Source organism: Primulina huaijiensis, chromosome 16, assembly GCF_012295235.1.
Source record: "Primulina huaijiensis isolate GDHJ02 chromosome 16, ASM1229523v2, whole genome shotgun sequence".
In the NCBI taxonomy this organism is placed as follows: Eukaryota; Viridiplantae; Streptophyta; class Magnoliopsida; order Lamiales; family Gesneriaceae; genus Primulina; species Primulina huaijiensis.
The window spans coordinates 16,109,049-16,119,221 of NC_133321.1; the positions used below are offsets into that span (position 1 = coordinate 16,109,049).

The 10,173-nt window shown below is 33.1% G+C and overlaps 1 protein-coding gene and 1 pseudogene across 2 annotated transcripts in view; both read left to right on the forward strand.

Annotated features, from left to right (window-relative positions):
- Nucleotides 1–3,782: 3,782 nt before the first annotated feature.
- On the forward strand, nt 3,783–5,497 carry LOC140961824 (aldehyde oxidase GLOX1-like; annotated as a pseudogene).
- A 3,636-nt stretch (nt 5,498–9,133) lies between these two features.
- The window catches only part of LOC140961274 (uncharacterized), a 9,337-nt gene continuing 8,297 nt past the window's right edge, over nt 9,134–10,173 (forward strand). Inside the window, exon 1 of one of the 2 annotated variants that reach the window (XM_073419693.1) lies at nt 9,134–9,274. The gene's annotated coding sequence lies outside the window, so the exon portion shown is untranslated. The remainder of the gene's footprint in view (nt 9,275–10,173) is intronic. The other variant, XM_073419691.1, reaches the window with a different exon arrangement.

Here is a 10,173-nt window from a genome sequence, read left to right on the forward strand (position 1 = left end):
CATTAAATGTTCGATTCCCGTGAATTACAATTACTGGAAAGACGACTGGCGGCAACAATATATAATTTCCCCGACTAAGACCACATTAGTGTCAAGTTGTAAAAGTGCTAAAATCGCCAAAAAAAAAAATAACAGACTGAAATTGAAATTTAAAAACATAGATGACAAATCACAAGAACATAAACATATACGACCAAAAATACAATTTCCACACAGATGTATGTATGTGCATGTATATGTGCATGTGTGTGTTTATTTAGTATTCTCCACTACTTTTTTGTACACATGCATGTGAAAAGAATCATCATTTAGCCAAGTGAATAGGTTAATACATCATATGGATGTGTAATATATAAAAATAAATAATATATTGTTTGATATATTTTTTAAACTTGCATTGATTATTGTTTTTATTATTTTATAATATCTAAAATGTCCTTATGAAATACAAAAAAATTAACAATCAACTATGAATGTCCAATTATAAAATTTCACCAATATCATATTTATCATATGTATATGCTCATCATCTGGATAGAGAAATATGTCTAACGGAACTTACATATGATGTTCTCAAGAGGTGGTTGTTGAAATTGGAATGACTAAAAAAAGACAGGATATGAATAAAGGCAAAAACTTGTGTGAGACGGTCTCACGGGTCGTATTTGTGAGACGGGTCTCTTATTTGGATCATCCATGAAAAAGTATTATTTTTTATGCTAAGAGTATTACTTTTTATTGTGAATATGGGTAGGGTTGACCCGTCTCACAGATTAAGATCCGTGAGACGGTCTCACATGAGACTCACTCATGAATAAAAACTCGTGTCTCGTCCCCACCTTCATAACTACACTAAACGGTATCCTAATTAATTTGATAAAACGATGGTCCACCTTCCGCAGCCAATGCAATACCATCAAAGCTAGACGTAAGATTGTCAATTTGGGTGGATTGGCTGGATTGGATCGGGTTGAGTAATCAGTACTATTATTTAACATGAACTCAACTCGAAGTCGAGTCAACCCGAAAACTCTCAACCCGAACTCAAACTCGAATCAACCCGATTTTGAATTTATTTTAAATAAAATTAAAAAATATATTTTAGTTTAAACACATAATAACAAAATCTCTCTCATATATATGATTTAAATTTGAAAGACTAATTGTAGAAAAATAAAATATATTTACTAAATTAAATAAATAATTATTTAAAAAATAAAAATGATCAAAATAATTATTCAATAATGAAAATGTATGATATATATACAATAAATATTTTTTCAGACATATAATATATAAAAAATGTAGACAATATTTATTAATTAAATTTTTTTGAAAAAAAATTAAAATTTTCTGGTCAAATCTGGTTGACTTGAATCCAACCCAACCCAATCATTTTTTCGGTCATCTATCGGGTCCAACCCGATCAGACCCAAAAATCACAAAGACAAACCTGATTTTTTTTTTTGTTGAACCGTATCGGATTGGTGGATCGTGTCTGATTTTTACACCCCTAGCTATAAGATATTGAAATGATTCACCAATACCACATTCAAATTATATTTTTCTCAATATATTTTAAACACACTCAAATAACACCATTTCTTCATTAATATGCTCATTACTCTTATTCAATCCAACTCCCATTCTCCAAGTATCATGAATATGAAGAGTTTTCTCATTGGACATCAACTGATCAAGAATTTTATTTGGAGAATGATCTGGGAATTTCCGGCTAATAGATCTGCAATAAATCTTCACATGTCAATCAGGTTCAGAAGTCAAATTTGGTTATGTTCTTGCTTAGGTTTTTTACCATCTTCAAGAGCTATTTTTGGTGTTCTTCTACTTGAATTTTGAACTCTCGTGCAAACAAACAAAAAAAATGTAACAGAGAAATTATTCTACGTTTGCAAGTAAAGCAAAATCCTTCACTATTTTTACAAATCCTCAGTTATTTCGAAGTATTTGTGTATGTGATAGGGGTTGTACGTGTTTTTTCCAGAGAATTGTTGATGCTCCGTTTCCAGCTTCGGGTCATGGCAAAGTTTAATTAAAAAGTAGTCGTAAGTTCAGCTACGACAAATTATGTGAAATAGCAACATTTAGGAACTATTTGGTGGGAACGATCTTTCATCATCTTATCTCACGAGCCGGATGACATAGTGTGTATGAATTCTTCTTAGTCTCTGATAAATTAAACGATCATCCAAAGTTACTTAATTAGTTGTCCTCAAATAATTTAAAACTATCGAATTTTGTTTATTAATAATATTTCCATTTTCCCTCTAATTTTAACTGTTGTCTTCCTCGGAAAGGTGAAACAAACAAAAAGTTCCTTTAGCTGTCTGATTGGAGAAATTGGGCAGGTCCGACCTAATCCAAATCAAGGACCTCGAAACAAGTGGGCAGCAGGCCCCGCTTGAATTATTTATGTTGTAGGACAGTGAGCATTAATTTTAAACAGCTAATTTTTTTACGAAGAAAAAGCATTTTAGGAAGATTTAATTGATTGATGGTAATAAATTATTTCAGCTGCAACATGTGTCAAACAAAAGCAACGTGCTTTCATAGGCTTAAATATTATTAAAAATAATTTTGTTATTATTATTATTATTATGATGATGATGTGGAGTCCAGGTGTTTTAAAGATTGAAAATAGTGTGACCTTTTAATATTTAATTAATATTTCAGTTATTTGACAAATTTTAATTTTTTTTAAAAGGGATAGGTCCAGTCAACAAGAGAGGTAATTTAGAAAATAGTAAATGTAATTAGAGTTGATTGGCATATTTTTGGAATTATTATATGTATTCGTCGACATATTGTACCTTATGTTTTCCCGTGACGTATTTGATGAATAATATTATAGTTATGATTAAGTCTTCCGTTTTATCGTCTTATTGATCTATATATGAACCGGATCAATCCGGTCTATAATTATAATGAAAGTAATATTTTTACACAAAAACTCATGTAAGACACACTTACATATCAACGTTGTGAGACCAATCTCTAACATATTCCGATTCACGAAAAAATATTATTTTTCCGTTTAAGTATGAATTGAATTGATCTGTTTCACAAAAGACAAAAACTTGTGTAAGACGGTCTCACGAGTCGTATTTTGTGAGACAAATCTCTTATTTGGATCATCCATGAAAAAGTATTATTTTTTTTGCTAAGATAATTACTTTTTATTGTGAATATCGGTAGGGTTGACCCGTCTCACAGATAAAGATTCGTGAGACCGTCTCACAATATACATACTCTTTAAAAAAAAAAAAAAAAGAGACCTACTCATATTTTTAAGCTAAAAAATAATATTTTTCATGGATCACATTAAATATGAGAACTGTCTTATAAAATTGTTCGGTAAGATTGTCTCATATGAATTTTTATGTATAATTTTTATTTCATTGCCAGAGGTATCCATTTTTTAGGGGAATAAAACTTTCTTTAAAAAAAAACTAACATGTAACAAAATACACAAAATAATTAGTTTATCTTATGAATAATTTTGGTTATTTATAAATGGTTTATATTAATATTTGAGAATGTACTATTTATATAAATTTGTAACAAAAAATTAAAGAAAATTTTCTATAAATATGCTCTTATGGAAAATGTAATAGCTTAAAATCAAGGATAGAATCAAGCATATGATAAGATGACAAAACAACATATACAAAATGGTTACGAAAATAAAAATATGTATCCTCAAAAAATTAATAAGGAATACAATAACAGAAATTTATTTTCACACGTGGTGTCCAACCTCAAGGAATTAAGGCCCCCAACCCAAAGAAATGAAAATGAATACGCCATTCTTTCTTCCCTTCTTCCTCCCGCAGCTGCTGATCATACTATTTCCGATCCCGCACCAGAATATTCTCTCAAGCGCCCCCGCTGGCAAGTGGGATTTGCTTCAATCCAACATCGGCATAACAGCCATGCATATGCAGCTCCTCCACACCGACCGCGTCGTCATCTTCGATAGAACTGATTTCGGACTGTCCAACATATCCTTGCCACACGGGAAATGCCGCGACGACCCTAATGAAATGATTGTGAAACACGACTGCACAGCACACTCGGTGGAGTACAGCGTCGCTTCCAATTCCATCCGCCCCCTTAAGGTGCAAACCGACGTGTGGTGCTCCTCCGGCGCTGTCACAACCGACGGAACATTGGTACAGACAGGAGGGTTCAGAGACGGGGAACATGCAGTTAGAAAGTATAGACCATGCAGCGAAGATTATTGTGATTGGGAGGAAGATGGAGGGGGACTGTTGGTGAAGAGGTGGTACGCTACGAATCATATCCTGCTGGACAACCGGAGTATTGTTTTTGGCGGGCGGGAGATGTTCAATTATGAATTTTACCCGAAAAGACGATGAGCGGATAAAGTGTACGAGTCACCGTTTCTGAGGCAGATGAATGATCTGGAGAGCGAGAACAATTTGTACCCTTTTGTTTTTCTGAATGAAGATGGTAATTTATTCATTTTCGCAAATAATCGAGCTATCATGTTTAATTATAATAATGGTGTGGTGGTTAAACACTATCCGCAAATTCCGGGCGGCGATCCTCGAAGTTATCCGAGTACGGGTTCTGCCGTTCTGCTACCACTCAAGAAATATGGTAAAGCTGAAGTCTTGGTATGCGGAGGTGCCCCCAGAGGAGCATTTATATATGAAGGCAAAACAAGGTACCTTTGTAGGGGCCTTGAATACTTGTGGGAGGGTCGGGATCAATGATGCGAATCCTAGTTGGGCCATGGAGACAATGCCAATGGGTCGGATCATGGGGGACATGGTGTTGTTACCGAATGGCTAAGTTTTGATCATAAACGGAGGGGGCTCGGGTACTGCAGGGTGGGAATATGGTCGGGATCCGGTTCTATCTCCGGTTATTTATCGACCTTATAATCGAGTAGGGACGAGGTTCGAAGTCCAAATTCCAAGCTCTAGACCCCGTATGTATCACTCGACCGCAATATTGCTACGTGATGGTCGAGTCCTGGTCGGTGGTAACAATCCCCACGAGTTCTATAGGTTCAGAAGGGTTCTTTTCCCCACGGATCACATTGGAAGCATTTTCGCCTACGTATGTGCATGTTTCACGTCCGAAGATAGTTGCCCCCGTTTCACAATCGAAAATTAAGTACGGACAGCCCGTCCAGGTATGGTTCACATTTCCTTCGGATCGGATAGATGGATCTTCCGTCATGGTAACAATGGTTGCTCCATCGTTTACTACACATTCCTTTTCGATGAATCAGAGGATGTTGGTACTTAGTGGAGGGAATGTGGTGACCATCCCGGGGAACACACATGAAATTCAGGTGACGGCGATGGGCTCGGTCGTTCTTGCGCCATCCGGATATTTTCTTCTATTTGTGTGTCATCAAGGCATTCCAAGTGAGGGCATTTGGGTCCAAATCACGTAAATAAAGAATATTTATATGTTGAAGTATCGTTTTCTCGAACTCAATACGTATCGGAAGTGTAAAAATTTTATTTTTGACATTCAAAACATTCTTTGAACTTCATATGATTAACATTCGTATGGTGTTTAGATCTGTTTACATTTGAGTAATTAACGCTAACTCTAATTATTCCGATTTTTAATTAGGTATAATACTTCTTGTAATTCCAGACGAATGAGTTTCCTCTTTGATCGTCTAATCAGATCCATGATCGAAAGCTGGACTCCTTGTTTAGATCGTTTCATAGATCTCGATCGAAGGGATTTCAAAAATCCAGCGACGATGTAGCCATGAAACTACATGTGAATCTTCTTGTGAAAAAAAGGGTTGGACGATTTTTTCTTTGTGATGGAGAGAGTTGAAAATTCCAAAATTTTGTCTTCAAAATCTATGTGTAAAAACTTTTGTTATTTTATATGATTCTCAAAGACATATTTATAAGCTTTAAATTCTAATTACATCACGGAATCCCGCTCATTACGATTCATAATCCTAATCCCATTATGATTCTTATTTTCATTAATTAATTAAAATTCATAAGTTGCATATATAATACAAAGTCAACTCTTGGTAATATACACATATATATACATGTAAAATTGAATAATCATTATTTAATTTCTTAATTAGTTGTTAATCAATTTGATCTGTATAGAATATTTCATGATAATCATGTACATATAGTAGTCACCACTACTAACATCATTATTTAATTAGTAGATTCTAAATTCACTAAATAAATAATTTTGAACTTATTATAACTTGATCGACGATCAGACAGCGCCGATGATACAAATCTTGTTCATATAATGAAAATTGAAAATTTCGGAAATCAAAAGTTTCATTGATTCATTTTTTACAGCTGCCGCTTTTGTGTACTCTTCACCAAAACAAACAGTTCTACTCTATTTACTTAATTAATAGTTAAGCTATCTTCCACAACTTCCAATACACGGAATCCATTTATAAACTTCTTTATAAGCAATCTGTTTGATTTTCATCAAACTACAACTGTCAAATTCAACTCCTTAAAGTTGACTATCTCAACAGGAACACAAAATCCGATACTTGTGTGACCATCAATTGTTCAAGGATATAGCTAACTGCGGGTTCATAACTTCTTGTAATTCAGAATAACATTTATTTTTATTCGGTCTTACTCTAATTAACCCTATTTTTTCATCAACACCTTGACCAAGAATGTCATAACTAAAGTGTGATTGCATCCATCAGATCATGATAAGAGCGTCTAATAACATCGCATCATGATCCCTTACGTATCACTGACAGTGCCGACAAGAACATTAAGTTATGGTTAACGTACAATACGGTTCCTTCAACTCATATTTCCCTATCGAATCTGCAACCATTGGTTTATCGAGAGTTTGAAATGAATTCGACAACGATGTAATATATCTTTGAGTAATAATAGTGACATGATATCTGTAACTGATCAGTAAATACATTTACAAAATGCACATGTCATACTCTGCCTAGAGATTCATTACCCTATTAATTCATTAGATCACATATGATATCTTCACCCGTAAATGAACGGTACAATAAGTTTACTTATACGTATGATATGTCAAGTTCAGAAACCTCGTTTCTTTTAAAACCTATTGCTATTATCATAAACCTATTAAATTTTTTTCCTACACTGTATATGTAAGGACCGTGTATCGTATTATCGTAAATCTTATGTTGATTATCGATAATGCATGAAATTGTCATGTGATTATGTATATGATGTATATCATGACAATGAGAGTGAGAAAATAGATGGTGAGGATGAAAGATTGTATTAGAAATTGATTTGTGTTTGAAACGTGTGCTGAACTGCAACAGAAAAATGACACATGTTACGGTTTTTAGCATAATTACCTGATTATTGGTCCAAATGACATGAGGATAATTTCATTGGAAAGCTAAGACATAGTACTAAAACTTTCATGTTTTGAGTTTTGTCTAAATCCATTTAGAAATATGGGCAAAATTACCCCGAAGTGTATCATGTGCGTTGCAGTTCCTGCAATGACACATTTTGGGGGAATAAGCACGATATCCAAATTGAGTGAGGTTGGTGGCAAATGAAAGCCAAGACATAGGGCTACAACTTTCATGTTGACTACTTTGGCTAATTCGGAACCTAAAATAGCGTTTTGGACAGAGAAAGAAGCGCATCTGCGCAGAACTGCGCGCGCGGGCAGAACTACCCGCGCATATGCGCGAGTTTGGTCGCGCATATGCGCGAATATCTCTGTAGCACACGTTATAAAAACGATAAGGATGAGTTTTGGACATATTTCTTCATTTCCTTTGCTGAAGCTTCGAGGTAGAAAGTGAGAAATCGATTTATTTTGTACGAAATCACCCCGAAACGTTGTCCAAACTTGGAACAAATTATATATTCGAAATCCTCGCGTCGAGAGTTTCCTTTTGAGGTAAGATTCTTTTGGTTTCAGCAGCTCTAAATATTAAAGTGCTGGAATATCATGTATTTGAAGTTGATTTCAATATATGCGATAGAATAACCGACAAGAAACTCGTATTCGAAGTCGGAATTGAATTATGTTATGATTCCAATTTGATATGAAATTTCAAAGTTTCAAAAGATACTTGAAACTTATATTATTGATTTTGAATGATGTTATTGATTGAAATGAATATGTTATTGATGTAGATAGATTATTATACCGAAATCTTCAAGCTACATCAATTGGAAACGAAGAATTGAGGTATGTTGCGACCGGATAACATACGACAGGTATCTGTATTATATGATATATGTTTGATTGATTGGATTGAGATTACATGTCTATATGCCTTATTTGTTGAGTTGATGTGGCATACATGACATGCACGTTGAGCTATGATCCTTGGATACCCTGATATGATTTGATTTGATTCTGGGGTTTGTGAACACGATGCTATGTTTGGCATTATGTGGCCCTTAAAGCATAGACATTAGTGGCCCCGATGATTTGATTGAGATTTGGGATTTGATGGCGCTTTGTCGACGCTATCATACGATTATCCCTGATTGAGGCCGGTGTGCCAGCTCGAGCATTGATTTGATAGCGATTCGATTGATTCTGACATGTGCTCAGTGGATGGGCATTTGACCCGATACCTCCACGACATACATGCATTGCATCCCATATATCATTGTTTAGATATATGTGGTATATATGATTGGTTGTTCCATACGGAGCTTTGCTCACCCCCAAGGGGGGCTGTTGTTGTCTTTGTGTGTGGACAATGGCAGGTACTCCAGGATATCAGGAGACCGGAGAGGGTACTTCTGGAGGGAGTCACAGTTTGAGCTGAGGTTTTATGTTTTGTTCCCAGTATATGTATGTATCTATATACCGGGGAATGTCCCGAGGATATGAGTTGTTTGTATATGATTGATTTTGATTATGTGTGGGCATGTTTTATGATATGAGATGGAATACTATTTTTAGTATTCAAATAATATGTTTTGGGCTCATTGTAAAGAAAATTTTAAACTCGTTTTCCGCTGTAATTAATTAACCCTAATCAAATTGCATTGTAATAACGATTAGGAGCTAAGGGTCCCACAGTATATATATAAATAAATATGATAAAACAAAAAACAAGAAAAATCAATTTGAAAATCTCCCACCAATAAAGTGCAATCCTGGAAACCCTGATTAAAACCAATCCCCCCTTCTGATTGCATTTCAATGTAAATTAAATTAATTAGCATCGCAAGTGGTACTAGGGCTTCCATCTACCAAATGTTTCTTTGAAACTCCCTAGTGGGCCAGGATCCTCTGCTATGGGGAAACCCACAGCAGAGGCTGCTGTTCATTTTTAAAAAAAAAATTATTTTTTTTAAAATTTAATATTTTTATATTTTAGTTATTTTAAAATCAAAATTATATTTTTTATTTTAAAATATGTGATTAATAATCCAATTTAAAGTTACAATTTATTTTGGATAACAAATATATATTGTGGAAGATAAAATGACGTTTTTCTTATTATTTTTTCAACATTTTTTTTAAAAAAATGTTAATAAAAATTTAATTTTTTTGTTACAAATATATGATTTCGAATGAACAAAAAAAACAACAGTACATGTAATTTTTTTTAATATTATAGTTATTTTTTAAAAAACTATTTTCTCCTTTTTTTCTCTTGTTAATTTTTTATTTAGAAGTTAAAATTTTATTAATCACATATTTGTAACAGAAATAATAATCTTGTTGGCTTTTTTATATTCTAATTTTTTTGAAAAACTATTTTCTTCTTTTTTATATTGTTAATTTTTCTCATTCTTTTTTAAAATTTTAAATATATATAAAAAATATTTTTTCCTTTCTTAGAGATTTAAGAAATACTCCAATTTTAAGAAATACTCCAATATTAAAAAAAATTACATGTACCGTCGTTTTTTTTGTTCGTTCGAAATCATATATTTGTAACAAAAAATTTAAATTTTTATTAACATTTTTTTAAAAAAATGTTGAAAAAATAATAAGAGAAACGTCATTTTATCCTCCACAATATATATTTGTAACCCAAAATAAATTATAACTTTAAATTGGATTATTAATCACATATTTTAATTTAAAAAATATAATTGATTTTAAAATAACTAAAATATAAAAATATTAAATTTTTAAAAAAATAATTTTTTTTAAAAAATGAAC